At 42.2% G+C, this 18,712-nt stretch overlaps 1 protein-coding gene and 1 long non-coding RNA gene across 5 annotated transcripts in view; one reads left to right on the top strand and one right to left on the bottom strand.

Annotated features, from left to right (window-relative positions):
- The window catches only part of GAB2 (GRB2 associated binding protein 2), a 189,370-nt gene that overhangs the window by 92,315 nt on the left and 78,343 nt on the right, over positions 1-18,712 (bottom strand). The window lies entirely within an intron of this gene.
- LOC123857564 (uncharacterized) lies at positions 584-16,650 on the top strand. Of its 2 annotated transcripts, XR_008507517.1 has the most exons (5): positions 585-688; positions 2,478-2,550; positions 8,577-8,674; positions 15,016-15,239; positions 16,315-16,650. It is a non-coding gene; the product is annotated as an uncharacterized LOC123857564 (long non-coding RNA). The 2 variants fall into 2 exon arrangements; XR_006793886.1 differs by lacking the exon at positions 2,478-2,550 and having other exon boundaries at positions 584-688.

Genomic DNA, 18,712 nt, shown 5'->3' with positions numbered 1-18,712 from the left:
GCCCAATCCCTGAGGAGATCCTATTTCAGAGCCTTAATTTGCCTCCCACAAAGACAGGAGCTCTGGAGAAGCTGGAAACCTTTTCTCAAACTGTAGAGGGGGTACATCCCCATTCCTAGTTCCGCCCCGGAGAGGGACTCAAGTCAACAGGGATCAAGGTGGCACAAAAAGGCATCAGGTTATAGTGGCTTTCAACAAGTGGCAGAACTACCCGCTCTCCAACGGTTTGGAAATGTGTGAGTGCTTGGTGAGGGGAAAACTGTCACAGTGCCTGGGGACCACGACAGGCATTATAGGACAGGGGACAAGATACTAACCTCAAACAATGCATGGAGTATTCTGCATTAACAAAGAACTGTCCTACCCGAAATTCCAGCAGAGCCCCACTTCCCCTCTGAGAATCAACAGGGGCAGAATTCCTATTATTTCTGCAAACATGCGAAACCAAAATGGAGAGTTATGATCTGTAATTGGGAACCAGGCCCAGGCCCAAGAACATTTAGCTAAGAATAGCTGAGAGAACAGGAGATTTAAATTAGCTCACAGTGAAAAGAGGGTATTAATAGAAACTCAGATATTAATAGTGCCAAGTCTCAGTTAGCCCTGGAGGACACTGGCCCGGGACTGGCAGCGCTGGACCATCACCATTCTCCTGAGTCTGTGCCATGTGTCAGAGCTGCGACTTCAGGTATGAGAGCAGGTAAAAGCTCTACTTAGTAGTACGATCCACAGGCAGGGAATAACCACCAGAAAGAAGACCCATAGGGGTGTTTTCTGCAGTCCAACTTAAAAAGTTAAGAAGGGCCGTTAGGGAGCTCGACACAGGGAGAGACGCTTGTCTTCTCCCTAAAACTTTTTTTTCTCTCTGCACTGATTCTGCATGAAATTCTGTCATTGGTCACCCCTTTGATTGCAGCATTGAAGAACCTTGTTAAAATCGGCAATTTGCTTTCAAACACTTATGTGTGAAGAAGCCCTGGGGAACACAGGCAAACATATGAGACAGAGAGTCCTCAGATTAAAAGGGGCTTCCATTCTCGTGGTGAAATTAAAACATGCACAGAACTAAAGAAAATACACATTCACCTGTATAATACATTCCAACAGAAATAATTTAGTAGCTGAAAGTAAATTTTGGGGTCAGCTTTGCTAATTATGAACAGCATAAACTTGGGATCTTTCTTTCAAATATAAAATGAAGATGATAATCCTGACATGGTTCTTATGAGAATTAGAAGCGAAATTGGGTTTTTTTCTTTCCCTAAATAAAGAATATAATATTAACTTTATATATACAAAGTTTCTCATAAAGTTCTATTAGAGTTCAGAAGTGGGAGAATTTATATTTGATATGAGAACAGCTTTACAAAGGAAGCGGTATCTGAACTAGGCTTCTAACACATGGTTAGGATAGTAAATGTACTTTACACCCAAAGTCATAATTTATTCAACAAATTTTCATTGAGCTGCTGCCTTGTGCCAGGCCCTGGGCCAGGCAGAGGATGTTAATGACTTGGTACTGCTTATTATATTGCTTCAATATATTTATTTATTCATGAATTCTTTCCACAAATACCCAAGATGCAATTAGTTTACCAGAGTAACCAGACACCTAGAAAGCGTAAGGCAACTGGACTCAGGAAGAGGGGACAATCAGACGGGGACAGTGGGCCCTGAATGATGTACCTACTAGGAGTTCAGTCAGGCCAGGTCATGGGGAGGCCAGACACCTGAGGGTCCTGAGATGGGGGGGAGACTCACCAGGAAAAGGCATAGGAGAATCCTACTGACATGATTTTGTCTAATAAACAATGCCGTCCAGTGTGGGATTGATGGATGGAAATCAGCTTCGTGCCTTGCTGCAAATGACTAAGGATACCAACCTTGCTCCCAATTCTAGGCCCGGAAACAATTCTTTTTCCATGGCTATGTCACAAGGCAGAACATTATATAAGATGCCATGAACCAAGCAAATGCCATAATCAAATGAATGTCCCTGGTGTTTACTGTAAGCTCTGAGCCAGGCTGACCTGTGGGAGAAAAAGGGGAAGAGGAGGAGTAAGAGGGGGAGGAGGAAGAGCAGGGGGAGGAGCAGGGGGAGGAGGAGGAAGTTGAAGAATGGATAGATTATTTCCCTGTAATTCTTCAATAAGAAAGTATGGAGAGAGCAAGAAGGAGATTACTTTTTGCAGTTTCTACAAGCTGTGTGGTATTTATCATAATAATAAAAACTAAATTCATTTACTGTGTGCAAGGCATTGAACTAAGCACTTTACATATATTGACGCGTTTCATCCTTACAACTATCCTATGCATAATTTCTATGATTATCCTAACTTAAAGATGAAGAAATTGGGGCATGAAGTAGCTAAGTAACTTAACTGTAAATATAAAACTGTAAAAGTGGCAAAGGAAGGTCTTCGGGCTCTGTCTTCCAGGCTCTTCTTGCTAACCAAGGCTTCCTCTCTTTAACTCAGACCTGCGTTACATTTCCCAGCCAGGAATTTCTGCAACTTCCCAGGTCTGACACATGAAGGCTCAACAAGGGAGGTAGGCACTGGAGCTGAAAATATGACACTAAGAGGTGACATACCATTTCATGTTAAATCTTAAGAGAATCTTGAGTGGTGATCCATCAGAAAACCTGGGTTCAATCCTCAGTCTGCTATTTATTATGTGACCCCAGCAAGTTCCATGACCTCTCAGACTCGTGAAGAACTATCACCTGCTCTGTTTATCTCACGAGGTTGTTTATGAGAATCAGATGTGTACAAGCTTTAGCGTGTTGGCTTTGGGACCACTCAAACAGGTTTTTTTCCCCTAACTTCCTTTTTTTTTTTAAGTTCTTCAAATGGTTTGGGTCAATGTAGCTGCCAGATTAAGTGTTTATTACAATAAAGCAGACAGTCCTGAGACTGGATCAGAATCCTGGATTGTTAAGCTATTATTAGCCATGTGAGTCCCGTGTAAAGCACCTCATGTGACTGCTGTCTGACTCAGGCACCCAGTGAATGGGTCCTTCACTTCTCCTTCCTGGCCCTGTGCTTTCCCGGATGAATTACACGGGACTCGATACTTCTAAGTCCAGAGGCTAAGGAATAACCCGGTTAGGAACAGAACACAGAACTCTCTGCTATTCCCCCATCTCAGGATCACTGGGGATCATGAGCAAGACCCACAGTCTCCCTATGATTCAGTTTCCCCATCCCCCCAGAAGGCTGATTCATTTGTTCAGGGTACACCATGGAGTCCTGCCAGATGCAAATGAACTGTCTATGCTGCACGTGCCAAGCTGTGCCGGGAGCAGGCTCATTACTGCCACAGTCGCTACAACAAATAACAACAAAAGCCTCTAGAAGCAAATTACCACACATAATAAACTTAACTCAAGAGACACTGAAGAGACCCTTGGCTGCATCTTAATTTACACAGCACCATTTATCACGCAAGTGCCCTGGGGCCTCTACCAACTGAAATAAGACATCGGTACAGGTTAGCTCCTACTACGCCTCGGTGATTCTACCAACTTCAATCTACCTATCACAGAAAAAGGTGAAGACAACATGGGAAAGACTGCAGAAAGAGTAATTGAAAAGAACTCACTGTGTGAAAAATATGAGAGAATTCTGTGTTCTATTCCTAACCGGGTTAATTCCTTAGCCTCTGGACTTAGAAGTATCGAGTCCCATGTAATTCATCCGGGAAAGCACAGGGCCAGGAAGGAGAAGTGAAGGACCCATTCACTGGGCGCCTGAGTCAGACAGCAGTCACATGAGGTACTTTACACGGGACTCACATGGAGGTCAGGAGCGGCTAATAATATTCCCGACAATCTAAGGTGAATGCATTGAGATGGTACTTCAAGCCTTTTTTCCAAAGTAATAATATACAGTGTGTCACATAGGGACAAAAACACCAGATATAAGACGAGTCATCGCCAGCATTTGAGCACCTACACAATGTGTCACCCTTGTGCTAAATTCTTTATTTGTGTGTGCTGGCTGATGTTCAGTACTCACTCAACCACGTAGGAAGTAGATGCTACTATCTCCGTATTGTAGGTGAAAAACGGAGTTGCTTAAAGTGGTGGAGCATTTTGCCTGAAGTCAGTGACCCAGCTTCAAGTCCCACCTCAATCTTCTAGCGAGGTGAGGTCAGTCAAACCCCTCAACTTGGCTGTCCTTTAATAGCCACAAGTACAATGGAGGTAAACCCAATCTTCCCGGCCATTCATGAATGTTGCAAGGACTATGTGTTATACAGAACAGTCAAGGGTAAAGTGCACGTAAAAGTGTCTTGAGTTCTTCCAACTAGACTGTGGTCACTGGTAGGCACAGACCATGTCACACGATCTTTTAAAATCCCTAGAAGTAAGACTATATTGCACATGCTGAATGAGTATGCATTCGTAACCATTATAAATATAATTATAATGAAATGCACTAAAGGCAGCATGAATAAAATGACAACGGTGTGTCGAGGCAGGGCCTGCTCTTGGAGTAGCTCAAGGACAGGGTCACAGTGGCAGGAAGGGAGTGACAGCAGATAAAGCTGAGAAAACAGGTTGGGGACAGACAGTGGAAAAGCTTTAAATTACCCTCTTAAAAGAATTTCAAGAAAGACAGCAAACTCAGAGTTACCTTGAAAGAGTCAGAGAAGCACAAAGGAGGACGGAGGAGAGAAAAAGGGCAGAAGGAGAGGAGCTCTCAAGTGAACCCTAAACATGTTCCATAGTTCTGGTCAGGGCTAGCTGCATTTTTTCCCCCCTTTTCTCTCCATTACCCTTTTCTCACCTTGTATCATAATTGGTTTTTTTCCTCCTCCTTCTTCTTTTATGCCTTTGGCACACCAAGGTTACAAAGGGGGCTGCTTTTAGGGTATCCTCAGGGATATTTTAACTTCTCTTTTCTGATCCATAAAATAGTTTTAATACATCCCAGGATTATCATGCATATAAAATGAGACAACATATATCTTTTCAACAAATGGTGCTGGGAAAACTGCATATCCACATGTAAAAAAATGAACCTGGACCTTTATATCATGCACAAAAATTCACTAAAATGGATCAAAGACTTAAATGTAAAACCTAAAACTATAGAACTCTTAGAAGAAGACACAGAGGAAAATCTTCATGATGCCGAATTTGGCAATGAATTCTTGGATACGACACCAAAAGCAGAGGCAACAAAAGAAAAAAAATAAATTGGACTGCATCAAAATTGAATACTTTTGTGAATCATAGGACACAAGAGAGTGAAAAGACAACCCATGGAGTGGGAGAAAAATATCTGCAAATATTTATCTGATAAGGGATTAATAGCCAGAATATATAAAGAACTTCTACAACTTAACAATCACAAAATAACCTGATTTAAAAATGGGCAAAGGGCTTGAATAGAAATTTCTTCAAAGATGATATACAGGGACGCCTGGGTGGTTCAGTCGGTTAAGCATCTGCCTTCAGCTCAGGTCATGATCCCAGGGTCCTGGGATGGAGTCCAGCATTGGGCTCCCTGCTCAGCGGGGAGCCTGCTTCTCCCTCTGCCTGCTGCTCCCCCTGCTTGTGCTCTCTGACAAATAAATAAAATCTTTTTAAAAATATGGTACACAAATGTTGCACATAAAAATGCCAAAAATTACTAGTCATTAGGGAAATGCCAATAAAAATCACAATGAGATACCACCTTGTAAGGTGGCTCCCTATCATAAAAAACAGAAAATATCAAGTGTTTTTGAGGATATGGAGAAATCAGAACCCTTGTGCACTGCTGGAAATGTAAAATGGTACATTGCTACAGAAAATGGTGTGGCCATTCCCCCCAAAATTAAAAATAGAATTACTTTATGACTTTGCAATTCTACTTCTGGGTATATACTAAAAAGAACTGAAAGCAGGGTCTTGAACAGGTACTAGCAGCATTATTTACAAGAGACAAAATGTGGAAGCAACTCAGTGTCCATTGACAAATGAATGGAGGAACAAAATGCAGTCTATACATACAATGGAATGTATTTAGCCTTAAAAAGGAGGGAGATTCTGACATGAAATAACAGCTAAATCTTTTATTTATTTTTTTAAAGATTTTATTTATTTATTTGACAGAGAAAGACACAGGGAGAGAGGGAACACAAGCAGGATGAGTGGGAGAGGGAGAAGCAGGCTTCCCGCTGATCAGGGAGCCCAATGCGGGGCTCAATCCCAGGACCCTGGGATCATGACCTGAGCCGAAGGCAGACGCTTAATGACTGAGCCACCCAGGTGCCCCGAAATAACAGATAAATCTTGAGGACTATATTCTTAGTAAAATAAGTCAATCATAAAAGACAAGTCCTGTCTGATTCTACCTGCATGAAGTACCTAGTGTAGTCAAATGCATAGACACGGAAAAGGAGAATGGTGGTTGCCAGGGGCTGCACGATGAGGGAATAGGGAGTTATTGTTAAGCGAGCAGAGTTTTAGTTTTATAAGATGAAAAGTGTTTTGGAGATGGATGGTGGTTGTGGCTATATGACAACGTGGATGCACTTAATGCCACTGAAATGTACACTTAAAAATGATCAAGATGGTAAATTTTGTTATGTGTATTTCATGACAATTTAAAAAATGGAATACAGTTCCAAAAGTAAAAAATAAGGTAATATATACCAAGCCCTCAGCAAAAAAAAAAACTTAGCAATGAACGGCAGTTCCTTCCCTTTCCCCTGATATAACCCTTTATTTCAAGGTGCTTTTCAATTCATCCAAGGAGCTCAGCCTCAACCATTACAGCTCCCCCATTCTGCCATTAAATCTGGCTGTGCATCCCAGAGTGAATTCCTTCCCTCACTGGGCTTTGCTTTTGTTGACCATTTAAAAAAGGGGAGGGGGGGAAGGATTAAACTACATTATATTCCCTTGCAGCTCTAAAACACACACTGAAGGTTAAAGAGCGATTAAGAATAGGCTAGCAGAAACGAAGGAAACCTTTTTGAGCACTTATTATGTGCAAAATATTGTGGCAGGGGCTGGGGATTCACGAACACCAATATAGACAAGGAAGGTGAGGATTCCTGATTTGGGAGGAACAAATGCAGAGATCATGACCTGCATGCAAGTGGTTCTACAGGGTTACAGGAACAGAGTGATTAGCTGTGAGGGGAAACCCAGGAAAAATCCACCAGAGTGGTGATAACTGATGGGGCTTGCTTTCTGAGGAGAGATGTGAGGGACTGGATGGAGTCAGTCAGGTAGGACAGAGACAGAAGGGCAAGCGGGGCAGGAGGCCAGCATGAGTGAGCACCTTACAGCGAATGAACATCCAAGGCAGAGCACTGTCTAGAGGAGAGGTGGAAGCCAGTCTGGAAAAGCAGTTTGGGATCTGGTTGCTAAATGCCCAGAAAGCTGGGAAAAGGAGGTTGGCTTTTATCCTGAAGGCAGTGGGGGAAGCGCTCACAGTTGAAACTGGACAGTGACAAGATCCAACATGCATGGTAGAAATATCACTTTGCTAACAGTGTACAAGAGGCTAGATTAAGGGGAACAGGAAGCTATTGCCGTGGCTCAGACAAAACAGGACGAGGGCTTGAACGAAGGCAGTGGCAGTGGGGAAGGGAAGGTAAGAAAGCTCTATTTGCTTCATGAGCTCCCATGCATAAAGGCAGGCATGATGCACAAACCCCAGAAGGTTGGCTCTTAGACACCATGGACCTTGAACCACGTTCTTATTTCTAAACAGTTTCTGACTAATTCTGAATGTCCCCAGGTCCAGGGCAATCACTCAAAGGGAGGAAACTGGCATAAAAGTTAATCTGTTTCAGCTGCTAGGCTACCCCCCACCCCTTCTCACCAGAAATAATGGAAGGCAGCACTGGAAAAAGGAGCATCTGGCTGCAGTAAAGACCCATCCCTTCCCGTGCTGGAGCTGTTGGCTCATCCTTGGAAATCACAACAATCGAGAATGGAGAATCGTTCTTTTCATCCCTTCTAACAGCATTATCCCAGCGACCTCATCCCCTAACAATGGTGTGGTTTGTGTTATGTTTTCCCTCCATCGATGCTTCTCTCCCCCCTCACTCCCTCCCCTGGCCCAGGGCACAACAGGGATGCTGTGCCCCAGAGGCTGCTGAGGTAGTGAGCCCCACAGCGTCTGAACAAGTCTTTGAGGGGCAGGAGGCTCCTTCAGAAGGAGCTGCACAAAGAATCAGACTGAAAAGACCGAACACTAAAGGAAAGGAATGGGGAAGACCATGTCCCCCTGCTATTAAACTAGCAAAAGAGATTTTAATGACATTTCCCAGTGGTGGTAAGTGTGTGATTAAGCAGACACCCTTGTCCATTGCTCAAAACTATTTGTTGATATGATGTGTTTGGGAAACAATCTGGCAGTATTTCAAGAGCCTTAAAATGTTCATCCCCTTTTACCCAATAATTCTCATTTCTGGCAAGTGACTAAGGGAATAATTCAAAGGAAAGAAAATGATATATACATGAAGATACACATTGCAGCACTAGAAGAAAAAAAGGTGGTAAAGTTTCTGTCCTTTAGACTTTTTTTTCCCTCCTGTGTTTTCCCCTCTAACTCTCCCTCCCTTAGGCTTTGCGATGCTGATCTCTACGGCGCCTGAAAGAACCAACTATGATGACAGAAAGTGCAATCGCCCACTTGAATACACAATTTAAAGAAGGTCTGCTGTAAGTAAATTCACTATATGACTAACGAAACTTACCAACAAGGTACATTAGAGGTTTTTTATTCATTTTACAGATAACTAATAATTAAAAATTCATGTAAAATAGTGAACTTGTTTACACATTCAGTTTTGTATCATGTACCAGGCACTGTGCTAGGGGCTGAGGGTATAGGAATACACAATACAGACATGGTCCTTGACTTCAAAGACTAGTATCTATCAGAGATATCAATAAGAAGTAATTATAATGAAGTTTATCAATATTATGATAAAGGGAAATATGGTGTGCTAGTGGAATGAACAGCAAGAGGGTCTTATCCTTATTGAGGGGGTCAGAAAAAGCCAGTGGGAAGAAGTTAAGGAATTTGGAGTCCAACCTAAGGACCACTGGGGTTTTTAAAAGGGGAGTGCTATGCTGGGATTTGTGCTCTGGAAAGTTCACTGATGACTGTGTGAAAAGTTGGAGAAGAGCAAGACTGGGGTCAGGCAGATCCCCCGGGGAGGCTATTACAGTCCCAGTGAGAAATGATGGTGGCTTAGGCAATGGTGGGGCAATGGAGAGAGAGGGATGGTAACGAGAAAGAGATAGTTAATCGCTAGAATCAACTTTTTAATGACTGCTGGAATGTGTGTGTGTGGGGGGGGTGGTTAAAAACAGAAGAACAACTTTGAGGCCTGGGGCTTGAGCAAATTGTGATATCTACTGATGCAGGTTTCCTGGAGCATGAGGGCAGCTGGTACTGAATTCAATTTTACAGATCTAGAAATGGAGAGTCTTCAAGACATCCTTGTGGGGCTGAACTGTAGGCCAAGGATTTGGTCCTCTAAGTGCATACATGGACTGGAGATAAAGATTTGGAAACCATCATTATACAGGGATGGTAACTGAGGCAACGGGAGTAGATGTGATCACGCTTGTATCGAGGATTTATTGAGCCTAGCGCAGGACTAAGCGTTATGAGAGAGGATCGAAAGGGAAAAGAGTTTTCTCAGATCATTTCTTCCAGGATGGCTTTGCACAATCCTAGGCTAACAGAAATCACTACACGTACTGCCTCTATGACTGCCCGCCCTCCCCACGCTATGTGATGCTTGTTGGCTGACTTCTCTCTTGCTTATAGATTGTAAGTTCCTTGCAGGCACAACCACATCTCACATCTTTTTCCTCCCAGCCTGCAGCAGAATCTGGGGCACAGTATGTATGTTTAGTGTTGGGAGAACCGACGCTCGAACTGGCAGTTGCAACACAGATGACACCACATTTCCTCTAACACCTCATTTTATAAACATTATGCTGGCGGAGGGAGATAGCTATATGTATGTTTTAGTTAGACTTTTGTTTTTGGACAACTTTTCAGAAGCATTCCACCTGCAGAAAAAAAATGATATGTTCTTAAATTGTGAAACTTTTTCCACCTGCTGTCAGCTCTTTGGTCATCAGCACATACTCGGTGTTCGCCAACAAAACTCTGAGCTGATCTTTAGCAGCCTCCTCTGGTACTCGTGCAAGAGAAGCTCCTTCGGGCAACAGCCTTGATATAAGTTTGATCCCAAGAGTAGTGACTTATTAGCTCTCATTTGCTCATGGTGTAGTGATGCAGGATAATCCAAGAGACTTACACAGGGTTGGTCTCTCCCTGCAAGTGTGCCTATAATCTCCGGCAGCACGGATTAGCAAGAGAGGATTGGATAGAAGATAAAGACAGATAAAATGTTAAGAATGCATAAGGTGTTCATTATTACATTATATGAAAAACTAATGATGTAGTATACCTTGGCTAATTGAATTTAAATAAAAAGAGGAGAAAAAGAACACATAAGGTTAAATATTTGTATTACGTTCAGAAAGAAGATTAAATACACTGGAGGTGGGTGTGGGCAGAGGAAAAGGGAATGTCAAGGGAGTACAACGGGTAGAAAAGAGAAGGGCTGGAGGAAAAGCAATGGCTTGCCTTTTGTGAGTTAGGAAAAGATAAAGAAACAATCTAACATAACAGCCTCCCACATTGGTAAGGGGACGGGAATATTCGAGAGGGTCAGATGATGTTCTAGGCACTGCGCAAAGTACTTTATATGCAGTCTCTCATTACTGACTATGATCCTATGGATAGGAGTCCTTAGTCCCATTTTACTGACAGTGTAACTGAGGTTCATGGCAGTAAAAGAATTTCACCAAGGTCCCATGACACTCAAGTATTTCCAGAGTCAAAAGATGATAAGGTAAGAATTATGCCTCCAGACAGAATTCCCTAGGGAGAATGGTCATTTTTTATATATATATATTTTTTTTTCACTTATGACTGTGACCAGTTAATCCAAAGTCATTAATTTTAAGTCATGTGGGAGACTCAGTTCTATCAGCTCACGAAAGTGGATTGCTAAATTTTCAGGAATTTTGCAACCCAGCTGACATCACATTACCTTAGTAATGTGAAATCAGCCACGGTGGGAGTATTTACATCATGGAAACTGGCAGATGCTGCAAAGTAGAGCATCTTCTTTTTTTCCCCCCGAGAACCTGCTGTTAAACATTGACTAGCATGCTGCTGATTGAGAACCTTAGAGATGGAATATAATCTACAACATGGACGGATCTCAGCTGTATAATGTTGAGTGAAAGAAGTCTTCCACAAAAGAGCACATACTCTAAGATTCCATTTATATGGAATTCTAAAACAGGCAAAATTATCTATGGTGGGGACAAAATTAGAATGGTGGTTGCCTCTGGAAACTGTCTGGGAAAGGTCATGAGGAATCTTCCTGGGATGCTGGTAATGTTTTATAGCTTGATAGGTGCCTGAGTTTGCAGGTCCACTCATTTGTCCAATCTTAGAGAATGCTCACACACAACTTTGGCATTTTGCTCCATGTAAGTGTTACCTTACAGAAAAATATTAAACAAATACTAGACTCTAGTTAGTGAGTTCATACCATGCTGACATATTTAGGGAGAAATACACTGTCTGCAATTTACTTTAAATGCTTTTAAAAATAAGATCAATGATGGATGGACAAAGGGATGGATAGATGGAGAGGATGTGATTCTGCAAATACAGTAAAATATTAATGGCAGAATTAAGATAGTGGATATACGGGTATACACTAAAATTCTTTCAACTTTGCTGTATGTTTGAAAATTTACATTAAAAAATGTTGGGGAAAAATGAAGGACATTCTGGGGTCTTATGTCTGGGTTTGGTAATCGGGAGAAGAGGAAATAATATTTAAGCTTATAAAGCCAGGCTTGTAGGCTCTTAATATTAATAAAAATCCTTTACATTTAACTCTTTACATGAATACAGATAGCTCTTTCATATTTATCCTCATTTATCTCCCTATCTGTTTTGTGCACCTCTCATCTCTACTCTTGAGAATACCTTCATTTTAGCATTTATAATTTTGTAACTATTTTCATCTCTGTATCATCTTACTAGACTACCAAGAACTCCTGGAAGGCAGAGCCTTGTTTTTCTTTTTTGACTTTGTGTCCCCTTTGCCTAGCACAGTGTCTGACAAATACAGAGGGCATTCATTCAAACATTTGTTGAGTGCCTCCGATGGGTTACAAGGAGAGCTGTCTGGAGCAGGCTCTTTTCAAGGCCAGGGAAAGATATGGAAGAGTTCCCCTAGAGACACACGATCCAATTCTATGGAAGTAATTCTGTATTCGGAAGGTAACAAGTTGATTCAGAGGGACTTGTATTTCCTCATCTAGCTTTTATCCTGTCACATTGCTACGTGACATACTCTCAAGGTGAAGTGCGTGTGGTATATAGGGTAGGCTGGTTCACTCAACCTCCACTCCACTCCCCTTCTAGTTGGAAATGCTGGAAAACTAAAAAAAAAATCACCTTTTCCAGATTTGCTTGCACTTAATCTCCCAGTTATTTGCATTCACATAAGCTCTATTCTCTTTGCTGCAAGGGTATGGACAGGAAAGGGGGCATTTTCCAGCATCTTGAGTGCCATGGTGCAGTTGTCTCAATCGCTAGTTCACAGCCATGGGGTGGGGGGTGGGGGTGGGAGAACGATCACTCTGGGGTAGTGGGGGTGAGGAGTATCATTCATGGAGTCCTAGAACAGAACACACAGCTTTAGTTCTTCATACCACTTGGTAAGCATCTAATTCTTTTTATTAAATTCCTTTCTGTTCAAAGTATCTGGAATGGTTTCCATTCCTTACACCCACCCCTGAGTATAAAAATAAAAAAATAAAAATAAAAAAACAAGTTTGAGTGACTAAAGGCAGGCCCCTGTGAATGGGAGATTTTGGAGTTTTTCATAATGAGTATCTACTGAAGTAATTGTTGAACCCTGATTTGTGCCAAACACTGGGCTTACCGGCTGGCCTTGAGAGTCAGCGGTTTGCTTTCAGATAGATGATCCATGCTCATATGTGAAAGAAGAGCCCATAGTGATCAATGCCAGAGAGAAGGAGGGAATGAGAGCCCAGGTGAAGGGGGAGCTTTAGAGGCGAGAGAAAATGTTTACTCTCAGACCTCAAACCAAAGAGTAACTAAAATGTTTAGCATTTTATGCATAGCATATTCATCTCCATTATCTCATTTAATACCCCTATATACCTGCTCTTTTTGGGGGGTTAACCTTCGGGTGCTTCCTATGTGGCAGGCACTTCACATATGTTTTCTTATTTAAACTTTGGAACACCGTCTGAGGTGGGGACTGTTATTAGCTCCATAACTTGCCTGAGGTCTCATAGTTATTAAATAGCCTGGACAGCTCTTAAACTCCTATCTTTTGATTCCCAATCCTACATTCTTAAGGGATAACAAAGCCAGAATTTCATTTCCTCAAAAGCCATAACATGTTTAAAAACTAACGTTGTACAAACATGAGGGCTTCTTATCCTTTTCACAGAAAACCTTTCTCCAAGTTTGAAGTTTTTTTTTTTTTTAAAGATTTTATTTATTTATTTGAGAGAGAGAGAATGAGAGAGAGCACATGAGAGGGGGGAGGGTCAGAGGGAGAAGCAGACTCCCTGCCGAGCAGGGAGCCTGATGCGGGACTCGATCCAGGGACTCCAGGATCATGACCTGAGCCGAAGGCAGTCGTTTAACCAACTGAGCCACCCAGGCACCCTCCAAGTTTGAAGTTTTTGAGGGAAAGGGAACAGTGGCCATGCTGCTCCAGCCCTAGAAGGGGATGACAGAGGTCCGAGGCTGGCTCAAATTAGACCAGACTCACAATGGACAAAGGGAGTGGGGGACAGAGAAGAAAAATCAGTTGCTGCCTCCATAGCCTCCTCACTAAGGCAGCTCTTTATCTCCCACACCATTGTTTACAGCTCAGAGGACACCATCCGGACCTAATAAATGAAAGTGTCCATTGGGAAGGGGAAAAACACACACAAGCCCCCTTCCACATACAAAAGGACATTTGTGTCAGGCAGCCTAAGTGGCTGACACACACCAAGGGCTCGCCCCTCCTCTCTTCACCCCTAGAAACAGACAAGAAAGGCAGCTTTCTGGTATTCCACAAAAGGGGGAGGCTGCGGCAGGGAAGAGAACACACACTCCCCAAAACTGCTGACTTGATTCATCCCTATACTGACACAATGCGGAGAGGAAGACTTCAGGAAATGGGCAGATTATGTCCAAGAAAAGATTTCCTGCAAGCAGTAACGGGAAACTTACATGAAAAGTGAGGACTAAAAATACACAGGCTATTGGATGCTAGTGGGAGCCCCCCCCCCAAACCGTTCTTCAAGAAGTGTCTGAGGAAGCCGCCACACTGGAAGCTCTCCCTGCCCTCAAACCTAGTGAGCTCACCTTAGCATTGGCTTTGTTCCCCAGAAAAGCACATGAGGCACCTGGTGTGATTAAAATTTCAATTCAACTCTCATCAGGTCCGCACTGAGTTCTAGGCTCTCTATTCATGTAAGTCCTTATAGCACAGAAGGCAAGAGCCCCATTGCCTTAGACACATGGCTTGACGCAAATGATGAGGAAAGTAGAGCGGGAGTACAAATGCTATTCGATGTTTAAGTGAATTTTGATTATCAGGTCATAAACTTCAAAAATTTCATAGTAACATTTAAAAGGCTGGAAAACCTGCACAAGAGGTTGGCACTGGAATGCAGGAAATTGATTTGCCCTTGAAGCCCATCTGTAATGACAGAGCAAAGTGGGGCTTGAACAGTAGGGAAACTAACATGCAACACTAGGAGACCGACAGGTAGCTATTGGGAGTGTTGCTTGATTTTGAGAAAGATGCTTAGAGGCAGAAGCAGGCCCATGGAGTTCTCTCCTAGGGCCAGAGCAGAAATGGGAAGATGGAGTTTGTTTTCAGAGCTTTCTTCTTCCTCTTCTCTTCTGCTTCCAGAAGCCTAATTCTGTCAAACATTTATTGAGCCTCAACATTGGTGTAACCCCCACCCCAGCCCACAGCATTGAACAACAATGGATCAAGAAACTCACAATCTGATAGGAAAGATGAGTCCTACAAATAACAGAAAGGAAGACAGCAGTGCTGGGCTGCCTGGGATCCGCCCTTCTTTTGAAGAGCTCATCGCCCTGCCATTCCATCAGCACACTCCTCCTAACTGAGTGAGTCACAAGTCTTTGGACCCAGAAATTTGAGGCCCCGATTACAAAGGAAAGCCTTATCACCAATCATCCTTTAAACACAGACACATACGCTAAGTCCTTCTTCCAGGTTTATAATAAACAATGTGAGGCCAAAGATCTTTCAGTATCATATTTTTATACCCAATGGGAGCCAGATGTGCAGGTACATTGGAAAACAAAATGTAGGTGGTCCTATGTGATTACAGTCTAGGGAGGCAGGGCTGGGAAAATAGCACTTTTTGTTCTTTTTTTTTTTTTTTTTTTTAAACAAGTCTGATCTGAGACTTCCTTTGTTGTAAAACCCTATGGATACATTTGTTGTTGCTGCTCCTATCTTCACTGACTTCTGGGCAGCATTTGAGGCAGCCAAGCACTCCTTTCTTGAAAGCTTCTCCCAAATCCTTTGGATTATCTCTCACCACAACTTCCTGCACCTCTGTGTTCCTTTTCAGTCTTTGTGGGGATCCTTTTAAAGTCTATGATCCTCAGCTTCCTCTTTTCTTACTGAATAGATTCCTTAGTGATTTAGATTTCTCTCACTGCACAGAGAAGTCCCAGATTTACATCTGCAGGCTATGCCTTTAGGTGCTATTAAGGAGCCATGAGTAGAGTTGATATCCCTTCTCCATTTGGCTCCTTCTTCCTGTTCTCTACATCAGAAGAGAGCGGAGGATAAGTAACTGGCACCCCAAATCTCCCAAGCTCTGATAAAATGCTTCATAATATTAAAAGACAATAATTAGGATTTTGTGTTTTGTTTTGTCTATGGATGTCTGCACATTAAGTTTATTTTAGAACCTGGGACATATAAGTACCACAGCTGTCATTTCATTTGCTACATTTAAACAACAACCATCATCAGTCAGGAATAAAAAGTATGGTAAAATTAAGTGGCCAGAGGATATGAGGAACACGATGTTTGGAAATTCCTGGGTTTTGTGCAGTTAGAAACAAAACAAACAAGTTGGGTTACTGACTTAGGAAGTGATATAAATAATTAAATTAAACTAAAATACGTTAGCAACTACTCTCATCTCTATTTCTAAAATTGCAGTGTTGCGATAAAGAGAAGAACTCCTCTGGATTCAAGTACTCAGAAATCTGGCTATGTTTAGTCTGGCACCTATGTTCCACTATGGACTTCTGAAGACTATAGCCCCAGCAGGAAACAATGTTACAAGAACCCTGGACTGGGCAGCAGTGTTCTCCAACTGGCTTTACTAATAAATACTCTTTGCTAAATGTTCATCTAATATCCTCAAGTTCCAAGATCCCTAGACATTCTTATTAGCATTTGGTCTCAGCAAAAGATCAGATAATCATTTACACCTTATTGTAGATTTCAATGGGTTTGATCTCCTTGCCCAATACTATTTGCCTCTTAAGTCAACTCTCCAAAGAGATACAAAACAGTGGCGGAGTGTACAAAAAGCACAAAGAAACTGCACGGGAAGGCTTTCCTTTTGGCTGCAGTCTTACAGATGGCAGTGAGGAGGCAGGAATTTTTGCCTACTAGAAAGTAGGGCAAAATCCCTCATCGCTAAGGCAAAGTTAAGACTTAGTTAAGAAGAGATTGGAGTATAAAAGATGGCATGATTTATTTCAGCCCCTGAGAATCTCTACTATTCTCTTTGGAGGAAAAGAACAAGAAGGGGGAATATTGGAGGAAAAACTAATGGAGGTTTGAGCAAAAGAAAATAAATTCCTCCCCCATAGAAAACCATCATTCTAATCACTCCCCAACCCTACACTACCTCATATCTAGTAATGGCGAGAAATAGAAAATGTTCTGTAGAGGGCGCCTGGGTGGCTCAGTTGGTTAAGCGACTGCCTTCAGCTCAGGTCATGGTCCTGGAGTCCCGGGATCGAGTCCTGCATCGTCCGGCTCCCTGCTCAGCGGGGAGTCTGCTTCTCCCTCTCCCGCTCCCCCTCTTTTGTGCTCTCTCTCTCTCATACTCTCTCTCAAATAAATAAATAAAATCTTAAAAAAAATGTTCTGTAGATAAATGAATAGCAAACGAGTTCCTCCCTACATGCCAGAGGGCACATTCTATGCAGACCCTGAAATTAAGGAGCTCCAAATCTAGCTAAGAAGCCATGTGTATTTAAAAAATATAAAGCAGCAAATAAACATTATGTCATAAATGATATTAGCAGTTTAGAGTGGTTCTGGGTGATCTAGAAAGGATCTGTAAGCAAGTGACCTGGAGCTGGGCCAGGTCAGTGTGAAGGCCTGGATTATGCTATCTTTCCTGGTTGACATCTTCTCTCAATCGATCATCAAGGAACTTCCAGACATGCAATAACAACAATAACCGCCAAGAAACTCCTCACACAGGTAAGCAGAAGTACTTCATAAAGTCTAAAATGTTTAATACCCTATCACTGGAATCTTCAGAAGAGCATGAGGTGGCTTATCTGTTACCATCATCACCATCACAGCATTTACCATGAACCGAATGTGGTGCCAGACACAGCAGTGCTGGCTGGATAACATAACCCCCACCCACAATCTCTGTCTTCCTTATTTGCCTTCATTACAGAGTCTCGAAAAGCAGATCCCTTTTCTAGGCTTTCTTCTAACCAGAAGTGTCCGTGTGCCACAGTTCTGAACAGTAAGACATAAGCAGAAATCTGCTGGGGGCTCATGGGAAAGCTTTTGATTTTCCTGCTAACGTGAAGTAAAAAGCCACCACTTTACGGAAGGCTGAATGGGAAGATACAAAGAATAAGCATCCTTGATTGCAACACTAATCTTTACGGCAGCAACTGCTTATTATAGATTTCTTATAATGTGGTAATTGTAAACCATTCTCAGTCAGCTTAATAAATTGAAAATATTCCTGATATAAATACTTACCATGTGCTTAACCAAGGTTATCGAATAGGTAGGTGACAGAAACAGAATCCAAGCCCATGTATGACAGATCCAAAACCTTGACTCTTAACCACTACACTAACCAGGGTGCACGTGTGCTATTAAAACTCAGGTATCTTAATGACCAGTCCTGTGGTTGTTTTGTTTGGAGGGACTACTTATCCTACAATGGTCACAGCCATTCTTATCATAAAACTTTATATCCTGGATACATCTTAATAATATGTTCCCCACAAAAATGACACCAGTTTCACTGGCTCTCAGACTAGGGGCAAAGGGATTCAACTTATTGACTTGTATCAGTTATCTTCTAGTGATTCCCTTCTTGGCAGTCTATGATCCTCTTCTTCATTCTGAGTTTCTTTCACATTTGAAATCCAGAAAAATTTAACATTTCCCTACAGACACTTTCCATTCCCCCCCCCCTTTTTTTTTTCACCCATTTGGACTTTCAAGATGGCTACAAGTGAGTTCTGCCCTTGTTTTCTACACAATAGGCAAGTGTCATTTCAACAAACTAAGCATCTGATAACACTTAAAAATAAACAGTACACTGTTTCTGGAGGGTCACTTA

Source organism: Mirounga angustirostris, unplaced genomic scaffold, assembly GCF_029215605.1.
Source record: "Mirounga angustirostris isolate CCGP_5_RB_7025 unplaced genomic scaffold, mMirAng1.0.hap1 SCAF_13, whole genome shotgun sequence".
Lineage (NCBI taxonomy): Eukaryota > Metazoa > Chordata > Mammalia > Carnivora > Phocidae > Mirounga > Mirounga angustirostris.
Note: the sequence above shows the minus strand (reverse complement) of the source record. Positions and strands in the feature narration are given on the sequence as shown.